We start from the raw sequence: 7,500 nt of genomic DNA, 5'->3' as shown, positions 1-7,500 counted from the left end.
GATAATGAGAAGCTCTTATGAAATATGAAAGAGCATGTAATTTTAAGAGGATTCAACGTTTATTTGATGAAAATTGGTTTTCAAATGACTGAGATATCCAAAAAAAGTGCTAATAATAAAAGGCGACATGCCACAACTTTATTAGGATCTCTTGTTTTACCTTGTTTTTGGATATCTCAGCCATTTCAAAACCGATTTTCATCAAATAAACTTTTGATACCCCTTAGAACTACATGCTCTTTGACATCTCATAGAATGGTTTCTGAATATCTCGCAAAACTTTAAAAGCTAAATCCTCACCTCGACCAGAACTGTACACACCCTTTAAACAAGGTTAGAGTTACGTCGTTTTGAGGTAAAACTCTTAAGTAGTTCTGAGAGATCCAGTTCGTTTCGGTATGCTCAACGCAACACACATCAACTCACCGCTTTAGCCTCAGCGTATCCGCTCTTAGGACTCCACATTTTGCCTTCTCCCATGAGGCCGAGGGCGAGGTGCGACAAAGGAGCCAAGTCTCCGCTGGCCCCAACAGTTCCCTTACAAGGGATGACAGACAGACAGGAAGCTGGGGGGGGGGGGGGGAGGGAGGGGGCAGATAAACAAACAAATAAATTGTAGAATTTCATTAGCCATCCACATCTCTCTTTTTCTCTTTCTCTGATTTCAGGCGAATAAACCATGGAGCTATACAGCACTGTAAGTCTATGTGTTAAGGGTCTTTTGGCATAAGGCCGACGTGTTATTGTGTTGCAGCTCCATTAAAAGACCACTTCAGCGGCTTTAGAAGAGCTCTTACGGAGCAATTAATTCTGGAAATTCAACTGCACGTAGACTATAGACATTCATAACCGACAAATCACGTGATAGAGGAAAAAGTTCAGAAAAAAGCCAGTTATTTCACATGGGTGTGAGTGCGTCGACATAAATGGTGAAGAGCGATATCATGACAATATGGCAATGTTAATACCTCTGATAACAGCAACATAGATGATATACCAGTATACTTATAGGGCAATTACTTAAAATAATATTGGTAAATATACAGGCCTATAACTTTCAGCACAGGACTATAGTATTAAACAGGTTACTCAGCTGACGAGAACCTCGCAACCACATTCCTATCAGCGAGATCAGGAAGTTATACTCGAGAACTGAATCGCATCGCCATTCGTTCTTTCCAAGAACTGTAAGGAACTGGAATTCTCTGTCGTAAGAAATTGTTTCAGCGCCATCTGTGGGATCATTCCGAAACCGACTAACGGTTGATCACAGTGGCTAGTTATTTTCTTCAAATTTTCTATGCGCTTGTAAATATCTGTAAATAAACTGTATTATGATGTAAATAGCACAGTCTGCAAGAATCTTCAGCCTATTGAAGGAGGCACACACACACACACACGCACAGATAAGTTGAAAGTCAACGTGTAAATTGAAATACGATTTATCCGAAGACGCATGAATGAAATGCACTTACTTTTCTTTCACGATGTCTACACGTGGCATAAGTTATGATTATTTGGTTTGTAAAGAGGTCACAATAATATTCATATTTTACATAGCCACCGTTATGACTAGCATGCACCACTTTTGTGTGTGTGTGTGCGGTTGCAATAACCAACTTCTCAACAATCAAGCTAATGTACTCATATGATTGTTTGCAAATTTCGGCAGAAAGTACTCTAAGTAACTAGCGTTTTCTGAAACCGATGAAACTGATTATAACTAATGTCTGTATCTTCAACTCTTATGAGTTCCATGGTAGGTATACTGCGCTTCATTATTAGCTTCTTGACAATCAAAGGTCATCTGAATAAGGTTTGTGACTTGGCACATCGGTTTTTGCTACTTCACGATATTCCCTAAAATCAGTATACGTTCCGACATGTATAATAAAAATGTCTAGCGGTGGGCTGAGGCCAGAAAAACTGTGTCATTGTGGCTTGGAAATGATATCTTTACAAGTCTTACAGGCCTCACAACCGTGTTCTTAGTTTAGCAGAAAAAAAAATGAGATTACAACTTCTTTTAGATTAAAGACTGTAAGACGTCTCAAACACTTCGTGATTTGGAGTATTAAAAATCAGTCTGCGATACTTACTGTGTTCAGCAAATCATCGAGCAACAAACTTGTGCTACAGAAAGCTACGAGGAAATCCGATAGAGCCAGACTGAAGATAAAGATGTTCTGAGACTTTCTGAGGGCGGGAATGGCAAGGAGGGCAAACAGTGTGAGAAAATTGCCCAACAACGCTAGGAAGTGTAAGGCCACCGCTATCCCATAAAGAATTGAAGTTCGCAGGTGCAAGGAGGTTGGAACCCAGTCAACAGTGTAGTTCCCATCTTGATCCATGTTTGGAAACCTACCTTGGTTGATGTGTAGATAGTATACCAGTGACTCTGGGAGCGAAGCCTTGTGTTATACGCAGGTTTAAGCCGAGGCATTTACCTTTATAACGCTACAAGTCCTGCCTTTCTACACATGAATTTCAAGGCATATGGCAAGGTGATTGAGAGTTGCCTTGGCTTTTTTTTTCTTCGATCGATGCGCGCGCAAGCTAACAGTACTTTGTTCCATAGATACAAAACAAGGTAAACGTATCTCTCGAAAAGTAATGGTGCAAATGCGCAGAAAAAAAAAGTAGGTTGAGGAGTTTGTGTATTTAACTGAATACGTGACTCTCCCGTAAAGCTCGAGTGTCCTTTATTGGGTTTTTCTTCGCTTTTCCTTTCCTGGCCGAGCTTAACGCTTAATTGTGATTGTACTGTTATAGATTTACGTCTAGTTTCCATCAGGAATGCGTTCGTCCATTTTGATCGCAGTTGAATCATTCTTCATCCATTTGGTGTAAGTCATGTGGCAGCGCCCATCGGTTGAGCAATTTAAGAAACTGCAAGGAATACCCTGCTACTCATGTACAAGGAGTAAATACTGATAAATCAGTTCTCTAAGGGTATTTTTTTTTGTAAGTGTAACGGTGATTATAAGAAAGCTTTATGTGGAAGAGAAAAAAAACAAAGATTTGCATGGGTGCATGCCTTTGTCACCAAAGGCTAAGATTACATGATTGCTTGAAAGAAAGAGAGAGAGAGAGAGAGAGAGAGAGAGAGAGATCGGTGGATTAGACACAATAGGGTCGTCTTGTAGACAAAACCATTTAATGGGAAAGATTGCCAATTATTTCGTGATTTCTAACCCCTATGGCAATCAAGGCATAATTGAAAGCTTGGTTTCTAAATACATTGCACATTTCAGTTTGCATCACATGTTTTAACCGTCAGTTCGTCAAGGGTTTTTCAACATAACAAGTCAAAACAGTGTATATAACCGTTCTACAGATTTGGTCTGTCTTGAGATCTAAAAGCTCGTTCCCAGAATTATGAAAGTGACACTGTTAGCTTAACAAGTTTAGTTTACCATATTTTTTTTTTCTTAGAGAGTCGTCTGCACTCACAAACGGGTGATGTTCATTATTGAAATAAGTTTCTTTTCCGAATTTAGTTATTCCGAAACACACAAATTTCTATACCTAGATGTTCGTTGATCTGAACGTGAGATAGGCTTCGTTAATCAAATATTTGTGGCGTTTTTCCAAAGGTGCGTTAATCCATAAATTATATGAGGTTCCTTAAATTTCGAAGAATCGTTTATCGTTAATGGATGGTTCGTTTATCAGAAAATGAAATATTGTTTCATATTCCGAAGGTTCGTTAATTCGAAAACGTATCTTTGGAATTACATTTTCGGATTAACATACTTGCGGAATAACGAAAATTAGCCCCTCAGCAACAGTTAAAAACTTTGAATATTTGTGGCGTTTGTCCGAAGGTGAGTTTCAACCAATACAGAAATTACATGTTTTCATATAAGGTTCTTTATATTCCGAAGAATCGTTAATCCGAAAATAAAATAAAGTTCGTTATTCTAATGGTCAGTTTACCCGAAAATTGAATATGTTTTCTTATTCCGAAGGCTCGTTAATCAAAAGTGAAATGAGGTTCGTTAGTCCAAAAGCAACAGAAGTTGAATATCCTGACAAACCTTTTTGGATTAACGAAAATAATGTATCCTCACAACATCAGTTACGACAAAAACTTTAAATATACTGTTGTTTCCATAAAGTGTCATATCCCGTTCGTAATCTATGTATTGTGAAGATTAAAAAAAAAGGATGAAGAACATAAAATATTAAATATGTATCGGTAAACAAAACACATGTTTCAAAAGAACCAATTCTAAGCAAAATCGGAGCAAACATTGACGAAGAAAGTTGTAGACTTGGCTATGAACAGAATTTTATTAAACACTGCTTTATGGGACCTTGTGGCGTATAGATATCTTCTTCAATCTTCAACCTTTTAGACGGGGTCAGACAACATGAAACAATAGAACAACTTACAAAATAGCTTCTGAAAGTTCTTTGACCTATCAAGTAACAATGGTACTTCTTAAAGAGTAATTCTTCAGTGGCCATGGTAAGCCTTAATTACTAAGGACATGTGTTTTTAGATCCTCGAGACAGAGAAAATATCATTTTGCAGAATTTATTTCAAAAACTTATAGAAGCGAACGTCTGGAATTTGTTTTTTTCATTATCTATCTAATAACAAAGACCAGAAGGATTTCATCTATTACATGACTGCCGTAGCTGTAAGGTTTATCAGACAAGGCGCTATACAATCCTGATCATTGAGGTAGGTTTCCGGCTTAACTAAATTAATTCTTCTTCTGCGTTAGGCACGAAGATGCAGTCTTTAATAATGCATTGATATGTTTCCATTGCTGCACCTACAGATAACGAACTGTATCTCATTTTATGACTTGAAAAGAACAATATCTTATCCCCTTTTAACAGACGTTTATTCTCATAAATATGAAGTGTACATAATAATTATTTAGATGAAGAAGAACTATTCCTCTTTCCATAGATACCTAATTATGTTGACAAATGTCACGTATGACTGGGCACATGAACTTTAAAGACAACAACGGCAAATTGCACCTTTTCCAAGTTCGTGTGTCACGTGAAGGAATATTTAATGTCTCCCTGAATCAATGAGATCTGTCAATGAAAGTGGCGAAATAAACAGGCCGGCCTGTACAAATGAAGGTTCGGTTTTAGGGTTTCTTCTAACATTTTATGGTCCATAACCTTTCATTGACAGATCTCATGGATTCAGGGAGACATTAAATATCCTCCACGTGACAAGCGAACTTGGAAAAAGTGCAATTTGCCGTTGTCGTCTTTAAAGTTCATGTGCCCAGTCATGCGTGACATTTGTCAAAAAAGTGCAATTTATCATTGTCGTTTTTAAGTTCAAGTGCTCAGTCATGCATGACATTTGTCAACGTAATTAGGTATCAATGGAAAGAGGAAGAGTAGTTCTTTCCTCACAACTAATATTGTGCTCTCCATAGCTGACAATTTTGAAATGGTAGACCTCTAAATCCGGTCTACCTTTTTTTTATTGTTTTTTTTTTTTTTTTTTTGATGCGCACTATATACAAGCTAAATCATTTACGTCTCTTGCTAGGGTAGGTGTTAGTCTCATTCGAGCTGTTATCGAAAATTGATGACGCGCGGGTTTCCTCTTCAGGTTTAGCTCTTCTGAAACATTTTGTCAGCTGACTTCGAAATTCCGTCAGACGCAGCCAGTACATCGCAGGATTCAAGACCCCGTTAAGGGAGAGCAACAATATGCTAATTTCCCAAAGAGGTAAGGACCACTGTCCTTTAACCTGCGGTGCGTAGTAAGACAAGAGCGTGAACCCCAACCACAGAACCCAGCACACAAATGTTGATCCAATCACCATTCCGAATGTGATGAGTACTTTCATCTGGTTCTTCGCCCGACGCTTGAGGGATATATCGGAAAGGCCGATACCTTTAGATATCGATGTAACTCTCAGATATATGGCGATGGTAACAGAAAGTCGCCAAAATGAGTGAACAAGTATTGACAAGTGGCATGAGTCCCAAAGAAACCATTATGTTGTCGACATAGTGAAACAGTAGATTGAACGAAGTAATGACTACGGTCCAAAGCAAGATGCAAGCTAAGATCGATCGTCTTGCCGTCACGAGACGTCGATTACCAAATGGATCAAGACGAAGGACGAGGAACCGATGTACCGCAATCGCCAATGTACTCAGCAGTGATAACATCATCACAGGCGGTAGTATGACCTCCACGGACAGGGTGACCTAAATTGAGGGCGAAAGGACAGAATGAACTAAATTAAAGACGAAATTGATAAAAACAATTTCGAGATCTGTTACAGATCGTTATTCCGAAGGTTCGTTTGAAATGAAGGTTCAATTGAAATGAAATTTTATCGTGCTCCACAACCTCGCCCCTGACTTACTGTCTTCCAGAATTCACTTTGAATCTTAGTCTCATGACAATTTCCGCAGCAATAATACCACTGTTGTTCTTCAAAAACCACGCACCAATTCTTTAAAAATAAGTAGGCCTACATTACACTCAGCTTCTAAGCTCTTTAATGATCTTCTATAACACGTTATGCAATGAATGGTATCAAATTCTTTTTAGCAGAAATAAAGAAAAGAGCTGTCTGATTGCAACACTTTATGTTCAAATTATATTCAAGTGCTGTTTTTGTCTATACAAATATTTGCTCACAGACCAGGCAGTCATTTTATTTGACCACCCCGTGTCTCGTTAAACGCTGATAGACCATTTTGAAGCCTCTAAATCTATATGCATTGTGACATAATGACTGGCCATTTTCCAAACCTTTGTAAATTTCTGTATGTTATTCTTTTCTTCAGTTTTCATTTTGATTTCTTTCCTACATTACACGTTTCTGATTATATTCTATTCATTGTTAATCTGTTTGTAAACTCACACACTTTGTATTTGTGTTCACGGCCTTGCTGACAAATCAGCTAACAGCTGAAGACAGGTTTTTATCCGTGATGAAATAAAGTCAAGCAATCAATTAATCAATCAATCAAATTTTATTTCCGATAACACTTACGTGTTATCGATGCAGATTCAAAGAACAACAAAAAAAGACGAATAATGTATTACAACAACAAATGGGCATGTATATTCATACTTAACTCAATTTTTCAAAATAATTGCGTTATTGGAAAAAAGGAACCCACGTAAAAGACAGCTTGTCTAGGAATGTGAGGCAGTCGATAAATCGTACTTACAACAGAATAAATGGGAAGGTAAGGAAACACACACAGGTAAAAGACACTCATAGTAAACAAGAGCGTAGACAGGACAAGCAATTAAAACAAATGGAAGGGACTGGTTAGAGGGAGAAGGAAGGAAGGAAGGGAGGAGAAGAAGGAAAGTAAGGAGGGAAGGAGAAGAGGACTATTGACAGGAAGCAGAGGCTGAGCTAATGCCAGGACCTTTTAATTGGTATGGCAAGGTCATTGACTTACAGGAAGCGATAGCGAAAATTATCAAAAAATGACAACCAAGACTGTCTTCAATTTCCTCTGAACAAAGCAAGACTCAGT

General features: G+C 38.1%; 1 pseudogene; it reads right to left on the bottom strand.

The window, feature by feature from the left end:
* The window catches only part of LOC139715123 (histidine ammonia-lyase-like), a 5,958-nt pseudogene extending 3,607 nt beyond the window's left edge, over positions 1–2,351 (bottom strand).
* Positions 2,352–7,500: the final 5,149 nt, after the last annotated feature.

This window comes from Diadema antillarum, unplaced genomic scaffold, assembly GCF_040938485.1.
Source record: "Diadema antillarum isolate AM-2024a unplaced genomic scaffold, OU_Dant_1.0 seq00002848_RagTag, whole genome shotgun sequence".
NCBI classification, from domain to species: Eukaryota; Metazoa; Echinodermata; class Echinoidea; order Diadematoida; family Diadematidae; genus Diadema; species Diadema antillarum.
Note: the sequence above shows the minus strand (reverse complement) of the source record. Positions and strands in the feature narration are given on the sequence as shown.